This window comes from Pipistrellus kuhlii, unplaced genomic scaffold, assembly GCF_014108245.1.
Source record: "Pipistrellus kuhlii isolate mPipKuh1 unplaced genomic scaffold, mPipKuh1.p scaffold_m20_p_12, whole genome shotgun sequence".
NCBI classification, from domain to species: Eukaryota; Metazoa; Chordata; class Mammalia; order Chiroptera; family Vespertilionidae; genus Pipistrellus; species Pipistrellus kuhlii.
This window is the reverse complement of record NW_023425427.1, coordinates 47,325,802-47,348,721: the sequence shown is the minus strand read 5'-3', so window position 1 is coordinate 47,348,721 and position 22,920 is coordinate 47,325,802. Positions and strand designations below refer to the sequence as shown.

The 22,920-nt window shown below is 41.9% G+C and overlaps 1 protein-coding gene across 1 annotated transcript in view; it reads right to left on the bottom strand.

Moving 5' to 3' along the window:
• The window catches only part of FOCAD (focadhesin), a 262,856-nt gene extending 242,625 nt beyond the window's left edge, over positions 1-20,231 (bottom strand). Inside the window, exon 1 of the mRNA XM_036434175.2 lies at positions 20,161-20,231. The gene's annotated coding sequence lies outside the window, so the exon portion shown is untranslated. The remainder of the gene's footprint in view (positions 1-20,160) is intronic.
• Between the last annotated feature and the right edge of the window lie 2,689 nt (positions 20,232-22,920).

Genomic DNA, 22,920 nt, shown 5'->3' with positions numbered 1-22,920 from the left:
TAAGATAAGCCATTAAAGCACTTCACTCAGAGGAGACACAGAATAGCTTTTAAATGTTAGCTATTATTTTTAGTCTAAATCCAACCTTTCCCCCCCTATTATATTGGCTGTGTCCCACAGAGAATCAAGCAAATATTTTTAAAAAATAAATAAATAAAGGAAGGAAGAAGGAAGGAAGGCCGGCCAACCAGGGCTTAGATACACAGTATTAAATCAGGTTCCCAAAGCAGTTCATCAGGATGTACAAGCAGCTCTTTGTCTTGGTATAGATTGCAATATTAAAAACATGTAATCAACTCTAATGTGCAAAAGTTACATATTAAAGGGTGCTCCCTGCTGGGGAAAAAATGCAAAAATTAACTATCTAACCTTAATCTTCATCCTTGTGGCACCATCACCAGCAATACATCTCCCACTTTTGTGTATGTTCTCTGATTTTATGCTTTTATTTCATCACTGATCACTTAGTTTAAGTCCAGTGAGCACCTTGCAAAGGATAAAGATTGCCCACTTTCCTCAAGGCCATTAAGGTAGATCTTTAGTAAATCCATGTTTCTTGCCTCTGATGTCAACTCCTTCATATTTACATTTTCCGTTTTTTTTAAATAAATAAATAAATAAATAAATAAATAAATATTCATTAGAATAGGTGAAAGCAATCATTTGCCCCAATGGCTGCTCCAACACCACCACACAGACACAGATGGCTGCACTGCTGCAAAGAACACCTGGCTGGCATGTAGCCCCACCACATACAGGACAGTTCGAAACACCGTTTGATGAGACAGGGAAACTTCTGGGTGACGGAGTTTACTTGGAAAAACAGAGTTTGAAATTATAGTGGAATGTTCTAGAAGCAATGCTCAAAAGCAGGAAGATCAAGAGGAGGCCACTGCATGTCCTTTCTCATTTCCCACAGCTACCTGAGAAAACGGGGCTTGAACTACAATGGGACATCACGGTCCAGGCAAGGAGAGACTGTCCGGATATGGTGGGGAGGGGCCACACTGCGGAGCTAGGATCAGACGACCACTAAGGCCCCTCCCAGCTCTGAGCGGACTGTAATTAGCACTGAAGACAGAGGCGAAGACCTTCTCCCTCATTCTGAAGGGGCCAGCTCCCATCTGTGCAGCAGCCTCGGATAAAGATGGATTTCAGCCTAGTGCTCAGACAGCAAGGAAGGAGCTCCAGCAGCAGGGCTCGGCACTGGCCAACTCTGCCGCCTTCTTCTCTGGATTTGTGAGTTTCTTGAGGGAAGCAGCTGAGTCTTGTTCACCTGCATGACCAGGAATATTTGTTTCCTGAGGTGCTGTGTTTAACGCCATACCTCCAACACAATAGAATTTCTAGAATTCTACTGTTTATTTTGTTTTCAGATTAACTTTCCCAAACAGAAAGTGACAGGGAATAATCTATATCTCTCATTCTCACTAATTAAGATTCATGAAACAAAGGCAAAAATAAATGAATAAGAACCAGAAGTAAAAAAAAAATAAATTTGTAAACAACTTTATTTCCAAATTAATAAAAACCACACATTAGAGTTTGAAAATTATTAATTCTTTTTTTAGGCACACCCCTTTCTCCCAGCTTTTAATTTTATTTTTTAACTGATCAAATAACTTTTGAATAGGTTATATAATGATGAGTTTCAGCCAAGTCCAAATCCCAAATCAATGGAATTCAGATTAGTGAGATTTTATTACACTGTTAGTCATTTTGGTACATTTAAAAAAGAAAAAAAAAAGTCAAAGAACTCATGCCAAAGCTCCCAAGACTGGTTCCTCGCTGTTTCCAGCTGAATATAATAGAGGTGAAAATGGATCTTTGTTATTTGAATACATCATAAGTTTTACATGAATGCTTCAGTTGACAGCTATTATTTATCATAGCTTTGCTCTTAATCTGTTACATAGTACAACCCTTTCAAAACCTGCAACATCACCTCTGTGGAGTGTTCCCAGTGGGGTAAAAGGCATTTTAAACATGTAATTACCCAAAGAAGTAACATTTACCAATTTTCTATTGCACAGCTAAAATTATTCATGGCTGTTTTGATTTGTAAGGTGCTTAATAATCATATATTAGTTAACCTTCACTACCAGCCTGAACAGAAGATCCTTAATGAGTCATTTCATATCAGCAAAGAGTCATCAAGCAGCATATTCAATAATTAAAAGAAGATCCTGAAATAAAATGCTGACATCTAGTTGGCATAGAAGAGTGTATAAATTATTTATATCCTATATAATAAAAGGCTAATATGCAAATGGACCGAACAGCAGAACAACTGAAAACCGGTTGCTAGAGCATGCACTGACCACCAGGGGGCTCATGCAGAACATGGCGGGAGTCAGCAGCAGGTGGCACAGTGTGGAACATGGTGGGCATCAACCGCAGCGGAATGGTGGAACAGGTGAGCAGAGGTGCCAGATCAAGGCAGGGCGCCCATCGCTGTCTTTGAGGCAAGTCTCTGGTGGTTTCTGAAAATTCTTTGCTCCGGCATGCTGTGGTCCCATCCAGCATTTGCACCTGCTGCTGGTGCTGGCCCCACTCCCACACACTGTTGGTGCTGTCAGCAGATGCGAGCTGCAGCTGCTGGTGTGATAGCCCCTCAGGGTTTCTCCATCTCTCCCTGCTCCTGAGGGGCTATTTGGGCGGCAGCTACAGCTCACACCTGCTGCCAGCACTGGAGCTGCCACTAGCACCCACTGCCAGTGCTGGCCCCATTTGCACCTCCAGCTGGCACTGGAGCCACTGCTCACACCTGCTGCTGATGCCTGGCTTGGCACCATCAACGGGTGCAAGTGGTGGCTGCCAGCCCTGATTGCCCCTGAGGGCTTCACCACCTCCCCCTGCTCCTGAGGGGCAATCGGGGCCAGCAGCAGCCATTCTCACTGGCTGATGGCACCAGTCCCACTCGCACCCGCTGCTGGCACTAACCCCAATTGCTCCACGCCATCAGCAGGTGTGAGCAGGGCCGGCGCCATCAGCACATTGGAACGGCAGCAGGAGCAGGTCTGCCGGCAGACAGAGAATTAGGGACAACATTGGTAGGGGCCAGGCAGTGTTACAGAGGATGGGCCAAGACCCATCCCTGTGCCCATCACAGCCTCACAGCCCGCAGTTCCTTTCAAGGTGCACAAACTTGTGCACTGGGCCCCTAGTCCTATTTAATAAAAGAGTAATATGCAAATTGACAGTCACACCAAGACACAAGATGGCTGCCCCCATGTGGTCAAAGATGGCTGCCCCCATGTGGACACAAGATGGCTGCCATAAGATGGCCAGCAGGGGAGGAGAGTAGTGGGAAATCAGGGGTGACCAGGCCAGCTGAGGAGAGCAGATGGGGGTGACCAGGCTGGCAGAGGAGGGCAGTTAGGGGAACCAGGGCTGCAGGGGAGGACAGTTGGGGGGCACCCAGACCTGGAGTGAAGGAAAGTTGGGGGGTACCAGGCCTGCAGGGTGGGCAGTTGGGAGCCAGCAGTCCTGGATTGTGAGAGGGATTTCTGACTGTCCATTTAGGCCTGATTCTACTGGGGGGAAAAGGGGGTGGTGGATAGACTTGAAAGGGAGGGCAGTTGGGGGGACCAAGCAGTTGAGGGGGATCCCTGGGATTGGGTCTAAATGGGTGATTGGACATCCTTCAAGGGGTCCCAAATTGGAAAGGGTGCAGGCTGGGCTGAGGGACACCCACTTCCCTGTGCACGAATTTCATGCAAATAAGCCAAACAACTGAACAACCAGCCACTGTGACGTGCACTGAGCACCACAGGGTGCAAGTGGAACATGATGGGTGTCAACAGCAGGTGGCAGAGCACAGAAATGGTGGCAGCAGCAGGATGGTGGAGTAGGTGAGCAGGGGCACCAGACCAAGGTGGGGTGGCAGTTGCTGTCATCAGGGCGAGCCTCTCGTGGTCACTGAAAATTCTTTGCTCCCTTGTGCCACAGTCCCACCTGGCTCTCGCACCCACAGCTAGCATTGGAGCTGCTGCTCACACCCACTGCTGGTGCCCAGCGCCAGCCCCAATCACTCAGCACCATCAGCAGGTGTGAGCGGCAGCTGCTGGCCCCAACTGTCCCTCAGGGCTTCTCTATCTCCCCTGCTCCTAAAGAATGATCAGGGCCAGCAGCCACTGCTCGCACTCATTGCCGGCACTGGCCCCACTCACAACAGCAGCCAGAGCCACCACTTGTGCCCAATCGCTTGGTGCTGTCAATGGGTGCGAACAGTGGCTGCTGGCCCTGATTGCCCCTGAGGGTTTCTCCACCTCCTCCTGCTTCTGAGGGGCGATTGGGGAAACAGTTGCTGCTCGCACCCATGGACAACACCAGCCCTGCTCACACCCACTGCTGGCACTGGCCCCAACTGCTGGGGGTGTGAGGGGGCCAGCGCAGTCAGCGCGTATGAGTAACAGTGGTGGGAGCGGGGCTGCTGGCAAACAGGGGACTGGGGGCCGAAGCGGAAGGGGCCAGGTAGGGGGTGCAGAGGATGGGCCAAGACCTGCCCCTGTGCCCACTGCAGTCTCGTGGCCCACAGTTCCTTTCAAGGTGCATGAATTTGTGCCCTGGGCCCCTAGTATTTAAAGGAAAAAGGAGGAGTGGGGAAATCATGTAGTTCTTCATGAGACTTTTTTTTAATTTCACAGAGTTTACAACCAATACATACATACATATTATGGGATCATAGATACAGTCATATTACAGGATCATAGGTACAGTCATATGTTCAGGTTAAATGGAACTTTTGAACACTATGTTGGAAGTAAGTGATTGACTAGATGAACTGCAGCAGCAGCTCCATATGCTATCTTCTCACAATGTATCTAGTGTTCAAACAGCTTCATTTCACCCTCAAAACCTACTTGTGCCTCTCAGCAAACTGACACAGAAGTTCTCAAAGACCAACCGGGTCAGCTCAGAAGCAAAGCCACAGAAAGAGGGCCGAAACAGCATGGTTCCCAGGACCACAGCCTCCCAGTCCTCGTCCACCAGACTCAGTTCCACAGGGAACCCAGCACAGAAAAGCTGAAGGTCTGGGGTAGGTGAAAAACTAACCCCTGCTCTGGGAGTGAGTGGGCACTCAGGGTATTCCTTACTGAGCATCTGGCCTTAGTGACACTTCTTGTCTGTACCGCAAAGTGTCACATTCATTCCTCAAGTTCTAGTCACTGCCATTTCAAAATATAAAAAAGGCTTAAAGGAAGCATCTTTTGTTTAAAGTTACTCATTGACTGAGCTACTCATTTAAATACACACACACACACACACACACACACACACACATGATTAAGAAAAAAATGAAGTGAATATGCAAAAATGTTAGGGTTATTTCTGGACACTAAGATGATGAGTGATTGCATCTTATTGTATTTCTCTTTATAAATGCTACATTTAATTTTTCCCCCTGCAATGGGTGTACATTATTTTTACATTAAATAGAAATTATGAATTCTCTTCAAATAAAGACATAAGATCAGTTTTTAGGCTCAATAAAAAAATTAGTGATCACATTTACTCACTGGAAACCGTGGTCCTTTATCACTGTCTAAGGAGGCAGTTTCACCACAGCACACATCAGATAAAAAAAGGCTTAACTTGATCCAATTACACTACTTATTAAGAGCTATTTAATGAGAAAGTCACACCTTTGAGTTATTAGAAGCTATAATAGTCCTGCAGAGTTCCAAACAAGTAAGCTAACAGAATTACCTTTGATTCTAAATTGTTTGCCAGGAGATTAATCCATCTGCCCCTGAAAAAAAATTAAGTGTTCTTCCAGTGTGTTCAACTTCCTCTAATCTCATTTTAATCAAGTACGTTAGCCTCAGTCAAGAGAGTAGGGCATTTTAAACAGATTTATTGAAGTAGAATTGATACACAAAGAAATGCAGATATTGAATGTGTACAGTTTGATAAGTCTAGACATATAAAACACTTAAGATATCATCACCGTAAACAAGGTAACAGATATAGGCAACACCTGCCAAGGTTTCCTATGGGCTCTCTTTGTTTTCTTCTGTGAGCGTGGAAAGAAATCAACACGAAAGCATTATACTATACTCACCATGCTGTCAGCCATAGGCACTATGCTCTACCATATCTACAGTGTACTCATCTAACAGAATTGAAAGTTTATAGAAGGTAGATATTTTTAATCACTTACATTGCAGTACAAAGAGTTTAATTTTCAAAATGCATATATAATGTGACACCTAAATATAAATGTTAGTCATCAATAGGTACATTTTAATGGAAGTCTACATATGTTTTGATCTGTCGAAGATTGAAGAAAGGCCTTTCAGATATGGTGACATTTGAATAGATGTGAAGGAAACAATGAGCATTCCAGGCAGAAGGCCCATGGAGGGCAACACCCTTAAGGTGGAAGCACACCAGGCAGGTTTAGAAAAGGCCACAGACACCAGTGCGGCTGGTGCAAGTGAGCAAGTTGGGCCTTAAAAGACAACAGAGTGAAGCAGGGGCCCAGATCTCATAGTTCCTGGAGAAAGGGGGGAGGAGAGGGTAAAGGGAGGGGCACTGTGGGCCTTTGGATTTCCCAAGAGGGGAAGTCCTAGAGCCATGGTGGGCAAATTGCGGCTCACGAGTCACATGCGGCTCTTTGGCCCCTTGAGTGTGGCTCTTCCACAAAATACCATGGCCTGGGCGAGTCTATTTTAAAGAAGTGGCATTAGAAGAAGTTTAAGTTTTAAAAACTTGGCTCTCAAAAGAAATTTCAATCGTTGTACTGTTGATATTTGGCTCTGATGACTGAGTTTGCAGACCACTGGCCTGGATAATTTGGGAAGGAGGGATGGCATACTTAACTGCCATTTTAAAAAGATAATTCTAGCTTCTAAGGAGACTAGACCCTCAGAGGGCAAGGATGGATAAAAGGAGATCAGTTAGGAAGTCACAGCAATAATACAGGAGAGAAATCATGTTGCCTTAGACAAGGGGAACAGCAGTGGAGGTCAGACGTTGCATATATTTTGACACAATTTGCTAATGGGTGAAATGTGGAATGAGAGAAGAGGGAAGGATAACTCCGAGATTTTGGGTTCTGACGACTGGAAGAGAGAAGCACACACCCATACACAGAAGACTAAAGGTGTGATTCATCTTTTCTTTTAACACCACAGCGATGCATGAGTCTTCTAAGTGCTTGGGGCACCATTTACCTTTGTCCATGTCAGCAGGGCACTAAGTGCAGAGAGTACACGTTTGATTTATTTCTCAAATTTATTTGAGACCAATTTTGATTACATAAGACAAATGTTAAAATGTGTATGTTTAACTCCAGCCTGGATTAACATTCAATACATGCCCAATACCAATGCTGCGATTAACATCTGTCCCATTACCAATCCCTCTAAGTCCTCATGGCCCTCTAAATCATAACTATCCTACACAGCTTTAAAAAAAATCTTACAAACTAAAGACAAAGAAATAATAGGGAAAGAGGGAAGTGAGAAGGGCAAGCCAATAGGTAGTAGGTGGGAAGATAATCCTTACTCCCTCCACTTCCGCAACTTTCACTATCATCCCATTTCATAGCTCCTTCCCAGCTTAATGTCAAATGCTCAGTACATTCTGAAGGTACTGTACGTATGTGTAAATGTAGGATTCTGGGAGCAGAAAAGGTAAAAATTATTTATAAAGTGATGTGAACAGAGATGTGAAGAATTAAAATGTATTCATTTCTTTAAAAAATACCTTTGAAGGTATCACATCACTTCCTTAATATAGAATTGATTTGGGAATAAATCATGAATTATTGCTAAAACTGTTAGGTAAAAAATGATGGGAACTTCCTTTTGGAGAAATAAGGATGACCCCACCTGAACCCATTGATTCATGTTAGCATCACTAAAAGGGAAAAACCAGACAACTATCTTCATGATGTTATGGAATAAGACATACACAGAACCTTCTAAGAATATTGTTGCCTAAATAAGTTCAAAATGAATCTACACAGCACTATATATGTAACTACCAATTTATAGACAATACAAAAGGTAGAGGGACAAGGTAAACAAAACCATTTTAAGGACAAATGACTGTTTCTTCAACAAACAAATGGCATGGGAAATGGAAGGAGTGGAGGGACTAGTATAGTATAAGTGACCAGAGAGACACAATAACCAAATACAATTTGGAAACCTTATTTGGGTTCTGATTCCAACAAATCAATGATAGCAAGACATCCTTGGCACAAGTGAGAAATTCTGAAATATGGACTCACTACAAGATAACGGTAAGGAATTTGTGTTAATTTTGTTAGCTGCAATAATGACACAGTAATTGAATTTAAAATTAAAAGTCCTAAAATACTAAATAAATAGTCCTTATTGTTAATTACTTTTTTAAAAAAGCTAGAGGAAGAAAACCTGTTAGAGAAAAGAGAAAACAAGATTTAAAAATGATGATTTTTGTTGAAACTAAGTTCTCTTCTGTACTCACAACTTATGTGTGTGTTTGAAATTTTCCTCAATAGGAAAAAAAATTTTTCCTGATATGATATTTTTAAAAATAAAACAAAATGGAAAACAATAACCAGAAGTTGTACTATTGCAATGTAAGCTGTTTAAAAATTATTACTGTTTGCAACTGGTAATTTATGTTAATGGAGTTTTCCTTAATGGTATGCAACAAAAACAAAATACAAAACTGAAATTCAAAAATAAATTGGAGGCTGAAGCATTTAAAGGATTATCATTTTCATTCATAATCAGTAATTTCAAAGGCTATGCCAGTTCTGTGAAAAGGCTGTGGGTGCAAAGTGGCCTCCAAATGCTGAAGGAGCTAAGAGGCAAAGAAGGAAGCAGACAAAGCCAGCTCATCAGATGATGAGTTTAATGCAGAACTTAGTACAGAACCGGCATCCTGGGCCACAGGAGGGCACTCAGTACCCTTTATGATCCTGGTTAGAGACGGACCCATGTTCTAGAAAAGGAGTTCATGGGTGGTCATGGGGGAATCAAGGGGCCAGATACAAGGAGGCCCTGGCGCCAGGGTGAGCTAAGAGAGATAACACAGAGGACACCTTGCCCCAGAGGATTAATGAAAATTCTCTGATTAGCCAGAAGCCTCTGTACACATTCCAGAGGCCACCAAGGGGGGTTAAGGGAGGTCAAAGGTCAGGGTTCCTTAACTCAGAAGTTAAGCAGGTGGATTACCTTCAAGATGGAGTCAGCTCTGTCCTCACTTGCTCATTATAATAGATTCAAGATTCAGACTGAGTTTATAATAAGATTATGCTATACATCAGTATGTAAAATACTTTATTTTGACTAATAAAAACATCTCTCTTACCTGGAGTTCTCAATAAAGTTATTCTGGAGAGAGGGAAGGTCCAACAGTTTAACAAAAAGGGTTGAAATTATTCTGCCTTAGACTGTTCCTTTCACATATTAACTAACTCATCTTTGCTTTGAACAAAATTGTTATGATGTACAACTCAAAGTGAAGAGGTTGCTATTACGAATCTACTGAGCAGGCATTCAATGCAGCTGATTAGAGATTGTGATACGCTTCGTTCAAAGAATAAAAAGCCTGGATGGGAAGAACACTTTGACTAGCAGACCTCTTAAAAAGAAAAATGGATCACAAAAGTACCTACACAAAGAGGTCAGGAATTTCCTCAGATAAGAACCCAGAATCAGTTTCAAGAGTTTTTGCATAAACATGGAAGAGATACCTGGGCCTGGAAAATGTTTGATACCAAAAGCCTACCTTTCATTCATTCAACAAATATTTATTAGATGCCTACCTTGAGCCAGACACTGTTCTAAGCACTGGGGATACAGACAAAAATCCCTGGCTCTACAGATCACAGTCCTAGTAAGGGAAAGATAAGAATAAGCAAAAAAAAAAAAAAAGATAAGAATAAGCAAAATAGCATTTTATAAGATAAGTGCTAGTCTCAAAAGTAAAGCAGGATTATTAACCCAATATTAGAGAGAGTTCCAATTTTAAAGAGAATGATCAGGAAAGGCTCACAGAGGTGAAACATAAGCAAAGACTTGGAGTAAAAGAGTCCATAGTCTGCAAGAAGAAGACTGACTCTAGGCAGAAAGAACAGCAGTATAAAAGTCAGAGGGAGAGTAGGCCTCCTATGACTACAAAACTGAATAGAAGCTAACTGAGCAGATTTAGTTTGTGAGGAAGAGGAGTTGGAAATAAAGTTAGAGACACAACCAAGGGGTCAGGTCATGGCAAACCTCACAGACCTTTGCAAAGACTTTGCCGTTTAACTTTGAGTGGCAATGGGAAGCCATTGGAGAGCTTAGGAGAAAAAAGAAAGGAAATCAGACAGATATAGAGACAGTAAAGCAACAGGCAGACTGTCAAATTACAGTGGGGAGGGGAGGAAGATCTGGGGGAGATAATAGATCAACCGAAGGACTTGTGTATATGCATATAAGTACAACCAATGGACATAAAACTTTGGGGAGGGAGGGTATGTATGGGAAGGAGGGGGGGGGGAAATCAATAAAATATATTTTAAAATAAATAAATAAATAAATAAATAAATAAATAAAATTTAAAAAAATTAAAAAAGGAAGGAAATCCAACTCAAGTTTTGTTGTTGTTGTTTTATTTTTGTTTGTTTGTGTTCTTATTTTTAATCCCTTTACTGCTGTTGACAATATTATAGAGGGCACTGAGAGAATAGAAGAGAGAGAGCTATGGTAGATTGCAAAAATAGAAGGGGGGGAGGGGGGGAGGCGGCAATTCCCGTTTGCACCTTTCTGTACAAGGTGACTTTGATGTTCCCCTCATAGAGTGGTGATCTATTTCCCCATCCCCTGAATCTGGGCTTCCTCGTGATCTGCTTTGATTAACAGGGGGAAATAAAGTTGTGGGAATTCTTAGTCTAGGTCCCTAAAAACCTAGACAGCTTCCACTTGCTCTCCTGCTCCCATTAAACCACCAGATGAAGCGTGGGATAGCTCACCGGACCACAGATAGCAGAGACAAGTATCTGAGCTGCAGCTTCCAAACCTACCAATCCCCATTACTACATGAGTGAGCCCAGGCAAGACCATGAAAGAACTGCCCTCGACCTCCTGGGAATAGGTAGTAACAAATAACAAATACTATTACAACATCAAGGACATAGACACATGGGGGCTCAGAACAGTGAGGAGTGTGGAATACTCAGATTCTAGATGTATTTTGAAGATAACAGCTCACAGGCTTTTTTATTAGTTTGTATGTGGATTATGACAGAAAGAGTCAAGGATGACACCCAAGTTTTTAGCCTGAGTCATGGAAAGAATGGAGTCTCCATTCACTGAGATGGGGAAGACCATAGAGACAGCAGGAATAGAACTCTCAGCAAGCAAAAGCCCTGGTCAGGACGGCTTTACCAAACATTCAGAGAACTAGCTGTATTCCTCAAATTATTCCCAAAAATGCCAAAGAAAGGAACACTTCCACGCTCTTCTTTTGAGGCCAACATTATCCTAAGTCTAAAACCAGATAGGGACACTACAAAGAAAGAGAATTACAAGCCATTATCCCTGATGAACGTAGGTGCTAAAATCCTCAGCAAAATATTAACAAATTGGACTTAGCAATATATTAAGAAGATCACACACTATGACCAAGTTGGATTTGTTCAGGGGTGGAAAGCTGATATAATATTCACAAATCAATAACCATGATACATCACTTAAATAAATTGAAAGACAAAACTCACATAATCCTATCAATAGATACAGAAAAAGCATTCAACAAAATACATCACCCATTTTTGATAAAAACTCTCAGCAAAATGAGAATAGAGGTATCATATCCCTGCATAATAAAGGCCATATATGGCAAACCTACAGTGAACACCACCCTCAATGGGCAAAAATTTAAACTATTTCCCCTAAGAACAGGAACAAGACAGGGCTGTCCACTTTCACCACTCTTATTCAACTTAGTACTAGAAGTCCTAGCCACAGCAATCAGACAAGAAGGAAACATAAGGCATCAAATTGGAAAAGAGGAAGTAAAACTGTCATTATTCACAGATGACATAATATTGTACATAAAAAAAAACCCCTAAAGACTCCACCAAAAAACTACTAGATTTAATAAATAAATCCAGCAATACAGCAGAATACAAAATTAACACCCAAAAATAGTTGGCATTTTTTTTATACACCAATAATTAACTCACAGAAAGAGAAACTAAAAATAAATAAATAAATAAATAAGTATTCCTACTTACAATTGCAACAAAAAAAATTAAGATACTTAGGAACAAACTTAACCAAGGAGATAACAGACTATTACTTGCAAAACTAAAGGACATTGAAAAAAGAGATAGAGGAAGATATAAACTGGTGGAAGAATATACAGTGTTCCTGGATTCATAAAATTAACATAATTAAAATGCTTATACTACCCAAAGCAATCTATAGATTCAATGCAATTCCTATTAATATACTGAAGGTATATTTCACCAATCTAGGACAAATACTCCACAAATTTATATGGAACCAGAAAAGACCTCAGCAATCTTGAGAAAGAACAAAATTGGAAGGATCACAATACTGGATATCAAGCTATACTACAAAGCCACTGTACTCATAACAGCCTGGTACTGGCACAAGAACAGGCATATAGATCACTGGAACAGAAAAGAGAACCCAGAAATTGACCCGTCATTACGCTCAATTAACATTTGATAAAGGAGGCAAGAGCATATCATACAATGGAGTAAAGACAGTCTCTTTAATAAATGATTCTGGGAAAATTGGGCAGGTACATGCAAAAATATCAGTCTGGACCACTAACATACACCATACACAAGAATAAACTCAAAATAGATAAAAGACTTAAATGTAAGTTGTGATACCATAAAAATCTTCAAAGAAACCATAGGTAACAAAATTTCAGACATCTCTTATAGCAAGATGTTTGCCAATACACCTCCAAGGGCAAGAAAAACAAAGGAGAAAATAAAGAAATGGGACTACATCAAAATAAAAAGCATCTGTTACAGCAAAAGAAACTATCAACAAAATGAAAAGAGAGCCCACTGTATGGAAGAACACATTTGCCGATGATTCATCTGATAAGAAGTTAATTTCCAAAATATATAAGGAACTCACAAACAAAAGGAAGACAAATAATCCAATGTAAAACTGGGCAAAGGATCTAGATAGAGACTTTTCCAAGGTGGACATACCAATGGCCAAGAGACGTCTGAAAAAATGCTCACAGTCATGAATCATCAAAGAGATGCAAATTAAAACAATAAGCCTTGACAAGTTTCTCAGTGGTTAGAGCATCGACCCATGGACTGAAGAGTCTCAGGTTCAATTTCTGGACGAGGGCATGTATCTCGGTTGCAGGTTCCATACTCAGCTCCAATCAGCACAACTGCAAGAGGCAACCAATCGATGTCTCTCTCTCTCTCTCTCTCTTCCTCTCTTCTCCTCCCTCCCTTTCATTTCACTTTCTCTAAAAGTCAATGAAAAAAATATCATCAGGTGAGGATTAACAAAATTAAAAAACAAAACAACAATGAGGTATCACTTCACACCTATCAGAATGGCTACCATCAAGAAATCAACAAATGACAAGTGCTGGTGAGGATGTGAAGAAAAGAAACCTTTGTGCACTGCTGGTGGGAATGCAGACTGGTGCAGCCACTGTGGAGAACAGTATGGAATTTCCTCAAAATATTAAACATGGAACTGCCATTTAACCCAGTGATCCCACTTCTAGGAATATATTCTAAAAAACCTGAAACACCATTCCAAAAGAATATATACACCCTTATGTTCATAGTGCAATTTAGGTTAGCTAAAATCTGGAAACATTCCAAGTGCCCATCAGCAGAGGAGTGGATAAAAAAGCTATGGTACATTTACACCATGGAATGCTGTGCAGCTGTAAAAAAGAAGGATCTCTTACCTTGTGAGACAGCATGGAAGGACCTGGAGAGTAATATGCTAAGTGAAATAAGCCAGTCAGAGAAAGACAAGTATTGCATGACCTCTCTCATATATGGAAACTAATGAACAAAATAAACTGAAGAACAAAATAAATCCAGAGACATAGAAGCATGGAACAGACTGTCTAATCTCAGAAGGAATGCAGGGCTGGGAGGAGAGGGGAAAAGATTAACCAAAAATCTTGTATGCGTATATGCATAACCCTTGGACACGGACAATAGTGTGGTGAAGGCCTGGGGTAGGAGCAGGTACTGGTCAATGTGGGAAAAGGGGATATTTATACTTTCAACAATAAAGATAAGTGTGTTTTTTTTTTAAATATGTTTTCTTGATTTTGTACAGAGAAGAAGGGAGAGAGATAGAGAGTTAGAAACATCGATGAGAGAGAGTCATCGATCAGCTGCCTCTTGCACACCCCCTACTGGGGAAATGCCCGCAACCAAGGCACATGCCCTTGACCGAAATCGAACCCGGGACCTTTCAGTCCCCAAGCCGACGCTCTATCCATTGAGCCAAACCGGTTTCGGCAATAAAGATAAATTTTTAAAGAAAAGAATGATCTCACCCTAGCTGGTTTGGCTCAGTAGATATACCATTGGCCTACAGGTTCGATTTTGGTCAAGGGCATGTGTGCTCGGGTTGTGGGCTTGATCCCCATTAGGGAGTGTGCAGAGAAGGCAGTCACTTTCTCTCCTCAATGATTCTCTCTCATCATTGATGTTTCTATCTCTCTCTCCCTCTTCCTTCCTCTCTGAAATCAATAGAGTTATATTAAAGAAGGAGGAGGAGGAGGAAGAAGAAGACGAAAAGGAAGAAAAGAAGAAGGAAGAAGAGGAGGAGGAGGAGGAGGAGGAGGAGGAGGAGGAGGAGGAGGAGGAGGAGGAGGAGGAGGAGGAGGAGGAGCAGCAGCTTCAGACTTAGCAAAATGAAAGTCACTGTAACTTTGAGGAGAGAATTTCTTTTAGAATTATGAGAAGGAAAGCCTAATTAAATTGAATTTAAGAAAGAATAGGAGGAACCCAGGCTGGGTAGCTCAGTTGGTTAGAGCATCCTCCCCATACACCAAGGTTGCAGCTTCCATCTCCTATCACAGCATACACATGAGACAACCAATGAATGCATAAATAAGCATAACAATAAATCAATGTCTCTTTGTGTCTCTCTCTGTGTCCCTCTGTCTCTCTCTCCTATAGATAAGTGAAAAAAATAAATCTCCCTTCTCTAAATAAGTAAATACGAGTAAAGTAATTGAACACATAAGTATAGTTTGCCCATAAAAGGGGGAAAAAAATTGTGTGGTGGCTAAGAATGAATGTGGTCAAGAAGAAATAATATTGATAATTCATTAACAGTAATTATTTTTAAGAAAGAAGGAATAACAGGAATCACAGCATATGGATGTACTAAAGGGAATAATCTCATTAGAAAATGCAATCTTACGGGGAGAGAGAGACACTGGAGCCAAATCTTTGAGTAAATGAAAGGAACAGTATCTTATGCGTGAGTGGGAGTAGTCCTTGGAAACACTACTAAAACTCCAGGTCCTAAAAATAACAGGAAGGAAATCAGAGGTAAATACAGGTACGCCCACCTCCCACATCTATGAAAACGATCATTAGGATCAAGACATTTTTCACACCTCTGAGCCCAGAACTAACCCAGAACTAAAGATGCTTAACACAACTTTCCAGGCATCCTAACAGAAGACGAGAGATGTCACATGTGATAAAAAGTATTTGCCAAAGTAGTTTGGAAGTCCAAAGGCCAAAAGAGGTTCATAAAAGAACAGAAGCAAAAAAGCCATTGCCTCTGCTGCTTTTCCTGACAAATAATACCCATATTCACTGAGACATATATTATTTTTAAATTTAGAAATCATACTACACCTGTACTAAACACTATGATTTGTTGGGTAAAAGTTGACAACAGGAAGCTTCATTAAAACTTGAAATCCAAACTACTATTTGGAACTTCAAAGCCAGCCATATGATTAAGAAAACCTTCCTCACTCACACCCAAATCTAACCCGGTTCTAACCTGCCTTCCCTCCCAACCTTTTGGACTCTGAATACCATGGTCATGAACTTTTCCTTTGAGATGCTCAGCTTCTCCATTAGATGGTCCCCCAACCTCCCAGGTCTAATGGAAAGTAGACTCTCATTCTTTGGTGATTACTTCAGTGACAGCTAATCATCCTTCCAAGCTCCATGGTCCAGAAGAATATTTCCATGACATTTTTCTCTATGCTAGTGGCCCAGTGCATGAAATTCATGCACATTAAAAGGGAATTAATTAGAGAAAATATTTTAATATTGCTATTTGCCCTTTCTCTATAATAGAAGTGTCAGAGATGAAAGAAAATTAGTAAAATGTATATGAAAATCTCCCTCCTGTCAGAGACTGGGGCATGTCACAGGACCTAGAGTCAAATCCCCACCCACTACCCGCACGTGCTTTGAAAATGTTGGAGACCCAGACCAGGCTGGCCCGACCCCTATTGGGTGAGACCCAGACCCGGCCAGTTCCACCATCAAGCCCCTCTGGGCGGGGGTGCAGCCTCAGGTCTCCAGACCTGGCACTGGGGCGATGGGGAGGGGGGGGAGAGGGCTTGCGGTGCATGGCCTGAGGTTCTCATTGAGCCCCGAGGGGCAGGGGTAGTGACCTGACGTCCCTCACACCAGCCAGGCACCATGCAGCCTTTGGTCCTTGCTGTTTGGTCGTGATGTCATGGCGTCCAGGCTAATTAGCATATTCTTCTATTATTAGATAGATCTTTGAGGGCATACCATCTAAGTTCCTTCATCTCTATTATATGTACTGATTGCTACCATATCCATAACTCTTTAAAATTCTATTTACTTAAATGTCTTAAAACAGCTTGAATAAAAAGTTTCCTCTACGCCCTCCATGTTTATGTCCTAATAGCATATACTAACACCTGAAGGTTTGACTACATAAACATGTTCAAGGATTGTTAAATAGAGTAAAACTTAAAGTAAATTCTAAGAACAGTTAGTTCAAAAAAAAAAAAGGTTTGTTAACAGAGGAGAGAAAGTTACACCCGAGCAGCCAAAAAACCTCATTATAAAACTATAATTGCAACATCCATAATCATAACATTTGCTTAAGATGCTTGCTTATCAACCAAATTAGCAAGCAGTAGCTTATCTGACCAAAAAGAGAGAAGATATATTCTAATGCACTGGGAAGGACTAATGTTCAGTTTAGAAGCCTGTCGGAATGCTTCATTGGTCCCCCGACAAGTGAAAAGATAAATCTTTAAATAAGTAATAATGAACAATCTATGTAGATTGGATTCTCAACTTCCTTGGGACTAAACAAATATTTTCTTATCATGAGCAATGAAAATTTATATGGAATGGAATGTGAAACTTTTTTAAATGTCTTCAAAATATATAAAACTAAAGTAAACTCAGGCTAACTGAATGAAAGCCAATATAAATTAACACAAGTTAAAAATCATAAATGCAATTTTTTAAATATATTTTATTGAGTTTTTACAGAGAGGAAGAAAGAGGGATAGAGAGTTAGAAACATCGATGAGAGAGAATCATCGATCAGCTGCCTCCTGCACAGCCCCTACTGGGGATGTGCCCGCAACCAAGGTACATGCCTTTGACCAGAATCGAACCTGGGACCTTTCAGTCCGCAGGCCGATGCTCTATCCACTGAGCCAAACCGGTTTTGGCCATAAATGCAATTTTATGACTTCCACTGTGACCTGGAATATGTTTAAAAAAAAAAAAAAAATTGGGGACAGAAGTATGTGGGAGACCCAATTTATAAAAACAATAAATTGCAGTCTTAATGTTTGAAAATAAGCAGAATCATCCGCATTGCTTAAAAATTTTCCTTCAGCCAAAGCCGGTTTGGCTCAGTGGTGGAGCGTCGGTCTGCGGACTGAAGGGTCCTGGGTTCGATTACGGTCAAGGGCATGTACATTGGTTGCGGGCACATCCCCAGTAGGGGGTGTGCAAGAGGCAGCTGGTCGATGTTTCTAGCTCTCTATCTCTCTCCCTTCCTCTCTGTAAAAAATCAATAAAATATATTTTTTTAAAATTTTTTTTCCTTCAGCCCTAGCCAGTCTGGCTCACAGGACAGAGCATGAGCCTGTAGAATGAAGGGTTTGATTACGGTCAAGGGCAGGTACCTCGGTTGCAGGCTCATTCTTGGCCCTGGTCAGCGCACCTGTGAGAAGTAACCAATTGGTATGTGTCTCTCTCACATCAATGTTTCTCTCTCTGTGTCTCTCCCCTTCCCTTCCACTATCTCTAAAATCAATGGGAAAATATCCTCAGGTGAGCATTAACAATAACAAAAAAATTCTTTCAAATAATTTAAACGGAAGAAAATTGACAAGCATCCCATGTTCATTTCCAATCATGGACACAAACTCTGTCCAATTTATCACTAATTGTTAATCACAGACTTATATTTATATAACTCCTAGAGGCCCATGCATGCCCCTTGTCCTGGCCTGCAATTGGGGCTATCTTGCCCAGTCCCAATCAGGCCCAAGCTGGCCAGCCGGGGGGAGGGGGGGGGGGGGGGGGGGGGGGGGTGGGGGGGGTTGAGCATCTGCCTCCTGGTGGTCAGTGCACATCATAGATACCAGCTGATTATGTGGTCATAAGGGCTGCTTAGTTGGCCCAGCAGCAATCAGTTAAAATATAGTAAATTTTAGATTGATAAAATAATGGTTAACACAGCGTTTTTCAACCGCTGTTCCGCGGCACACTAGTGTGCCGCGAGATGTTGCCTGGTGTGCCGTAGGTGCAGACAAGACAAGAATTTTATAATTTTTCACTATTTTGTTTACTTCAGATGAGTCATAGTGCTTTGTATACAGGAGTTGGATGCGAATCAAAATAAAAAACATACACTTGCTTGATAGTCAAAAACTGAATGTGAACAAATTCAAAAAAATTAAAACTTAAGCATAAAATACATACTGTGTTTTTAAAATGGTCAGTTCTGTTAACACAATAAACATGCTATTTGCCCCTGTCATTAAACATCTCAAATTACAGAATATTTCAAACCCATCCTCCTCACTTTACAAATAGATCTTCAGACTTAGGGGCCTTTAGTGATACAGTTAGCAAGATTAGGTCTCTGGGCCATCATGGTTTGAGGCTTAGCAGAGGTGAAAGTAAAGAAAGCAAGGAGGTCCCAGAAGAGTTTTATCTTATGATATAGGATCATAAGCTTCTGTTCCTAAATCTAGAACCTGAAATTGAAACATCAACAACAACTCCATCTCAAATCTAGAAAATAAAACTGGCAGATAAACTGATAGAAAAGACAGGAATGCCTATTGGTTTGTAGCTTAAGATCCTGACCATCAAGACAGCCATCCAAAAGGTGTGTTGAATCGATGAAGATTGCATGATACTTGATAGGATGACTTCATTGATTTTAGAAGCTCCAAATCCAGGAACTAAAAACTAAGGGATCAGGATGCCACAGATAAAATTAAAACTCACGGGAGTAGGTGCAACATAAGTGCAAGTCTCTGCAAATCTCCGCATAGCTTTTGCAGACATTTCAAAACATACGTGTATGTGCTGTTAGGTACATACAGGCACATACGATTTCTTCGGGTAACTCCCGCAAGTGAGGACCAGAGAACCAGGAGATCTGAAAACAGGCCCTGCTAACCCATAAATCTTTGCACTGAAGTGGACAGGACCTGAGTGAGTCACTAGCAATGAGGAGACAGCCACCCCAGGCCAGACAAGACATGGACAGAATCCCCTGCGCTGCCCTGGACTTGGGAACCGGTGGGAGAGTCTGCGAGGACTGCAATCTACTGCAGGTGAGTGTGCAAGGATCACATGATCAGTTTCCGAGTCAGGACCCCACTGACCCCACCGCAGGCACCAGAGCCGGCATCATCGACCTCCTTAACAAGGAAGGCCTAGTCCCCGCGAAGTTCAGAATCCAGAAAAGATAAGACTAGGGCAACCGGCAAGACCTGTCCCCTTGCAGGACGGCCCACGCCGCGACCAGGCCCTGCGGCCACATGCTCCAATGCCCCATGTCCCTCCCTGCAGAGCCCCAGGCCCCGGCCGCCCTGCACGCGCGCTGAGATAAGCCCGCAGGCGGGTGCGACCCGGCGGCGGCCGATCACCGGCAGCGGCCGGCTGTGCGCCGCCTGCCACCCCGCAGCGCTTACCTCTCTTCTGCCACGAGCTCAGCCCCCAGCCCGCAGCCTAACGTGGCCAGCCCCGCCGTCTCCCAAGCCCCGGGGCGTGGCCTACGAGGCGACAGCCAATGGGCTGCTGATGGCGAGGGCCTGCACCGCCTCCTTCAGCTTCGGCCCGCCCTCCCTCGCTAGTGCGCACGCGCGTCCAAGGCCAAGGCACAGCTCATCAGAGTCTGTTTGGCGGCGGGGGAGGCGGAGCCTGGCTCCACGGCCCGCCCAGCAGGAAGGACCGCGCACAGGTGCGGGCTGTGGGGCTGCACCGCAGGGGGGAGTTGGCCCCAGACTTGATGCAGCTTTTGGTAGCGACTTGGGATTTGGAGATTTTGTTTCCCAGGGAAAAATAGTCCTGATAGCTTTAGGATTCAGAAAATTTATTGGAGGTAACAGTATTGCCACTCAGTTTTTTACCCCCGTGTAGCTGTTGCTTGGCCAACACACACAACACTGCAAGCTAACTGAAGCTAACTAACTGTGTGAACGGAAAGGGGCGACAGAGTAGACTGGACAAGTTTAGGGACTAGTTGGTGGGCCCGACAAGCCCAGGGACTAAAAGTAACTGCAGAGCATTGTCTTGACTTAGCATAAATTCCTAACTGGGCAGATCATGGTGGGAAGTCAACATTACAGGCCTATAGCTTCCTTCGCTAAGATTAATCTTTACCTTAAGTGAGCCCTGCCTTAAGTGTTTCTTTATATATTAGTCTTTACCTTAAATGGCATATATATAATTTACTTAAGAGAGGAAGTGAGATGGAGAGATAGAAACTTCAGCAATGAGAATCATTGATTGGCTGCCTTCTGCACACCCACACTGGGGATCCAGCCTACAACCCCCACCAGGGAATAGAACCTTGACCGCCTGGTTCATAGGTGAACGCTCAACCACTGAACCAGGCCAGCCTAGGCCCTGCCCATTGTTCTTATGATAAGGTGACCAGAAGTCCCGCTTTTTTTAAACAATTTGTCCCGCGTCCCACGGCGTTTTAAAAAAAGTCCAAAAGATATAAAAGAATCTTTCCAAAAATCGGGACATTTTTAAAACACCGCAGGACGCGGAACAAATTATTAAAAATCGCGACTGTCTCGCCAAAAGCGGGATGTCTGGTCACCTTAATCTAGTATAATATACCTTTGAAATATCAGGGTAATTTTCTTTTCTAGACACTTGAAGGCACAGCTGGCACAAGACCTACAGAGTAGGAGACCACAAAGCTCCTCATTGTTATTTTGTTGCCTACAGACCATACTATAAATGTTAAATTTTAACTATCCTGTACACACTAATTTCAAAGAAGCGTGTATCTTCCCATTTTCCTTAAAAGCCAATGCTAGAGGTTAACCCCATTATGCTTTCTCCTACCTCTTTAATCTACCACCAATAAATTTCGTGTAACCTTTCTTACACTTTCTCCTTTGATTCTAAATGTATAAAATAAGCTGCAAATCTGCTGTTCTTTGGAACATTTTCTCAATCCCTTGAGATTTTGCTTCTGGGCATGTCCTCAAAACTTTGGCTCAAATAAATTCTTATAAAGCTTTCTGAAGGTCTGGAAATTCTTTCATCAACAACTGAATATCCATATCCATTGTTGGAGAGTCATAAAGGTTGTTCTAGTTCAGACATTTTTGTTGATTTAACCTGGGGAGAACTGGCACTCATAATTTGTACTATTATTTGTTATTATTTTTCTCTAATACTTACTGAGTGTCCACCATGCTGAGTGTCCACATTTTCATAGGAAGGTTGTAACACATCCAGCACAATAGATCAGAAGCTAGGAGCCAGCAGGGGGGAAAAAAAAAAAAAATGAGAAGAGATAATGGAATTCTGCTTGTGGATAATAGAACTGGTAATGGAATTCTGCTTGTGGATAATAGAACTGGAAATTAGATACAAACAAAAGAATTAAGACAAATTGCTCTAGAGAACCTGTTTTACCCAGCAGTTTCTAAATCCTGGTGCACCTTTACAGGTATTTGGGGAGCTTTAAAAAAAATACCAGAGTCTGGGTCCCCATCTTTAGAGGTTCTGATTTAATAGCTCTGATGGGGGGCTTTAGCACTAGTATTTTCCTAAGTTTCCAAAGTCATTTACATGTATTGACAAGAAGTTTGGCTTCTTATTTCTAGAAAGGATTTGGTTTCCTAACTCCACTCGGGAAAAATAATTATGTACCACAGACCATCTTCAGTTCTCTCTAAAATTTATTATGCACTCATTCTGTAAGAATTTATCTAAATTATTTTTGAACCTATCCTTTAAGAGAAATACATTTTTAAGATTTATAATTGACTTCTTAATTTTATGTATTTGGGTGATAATCCCATTTGGCTTTAATAATCCAAAAGCACTAGCACTTCTTTTAGGACCTTTTTAATTCTTAAAAAATATGTTTTTCTAGTCCCATACTTCTTGAGACACATTAATCAAAGTTATAATTGAAAACTTAATGATAGGAGCAGTACTGTTCTAAGTATATCAACTCACTTAGTCCACACAATAACTTCATAAGGCAGATAAAATAGTTGCCCAGATTTTATAAATAAGGAACCTTAGGCATAGGAGGTGACACACCTTGACCAAAAGCATGCACCTATCTAGTGGCAAAGCCAAAATTTGAATCAGGCACCCTGGCTCTCAATAAGTAAATGCATTGCCTTGCTTATAGACAGGCTGTTTTTAGGAGTGTAAATAGCCACTTAAAGAGTGATGATGAAAACAAGTGCTGT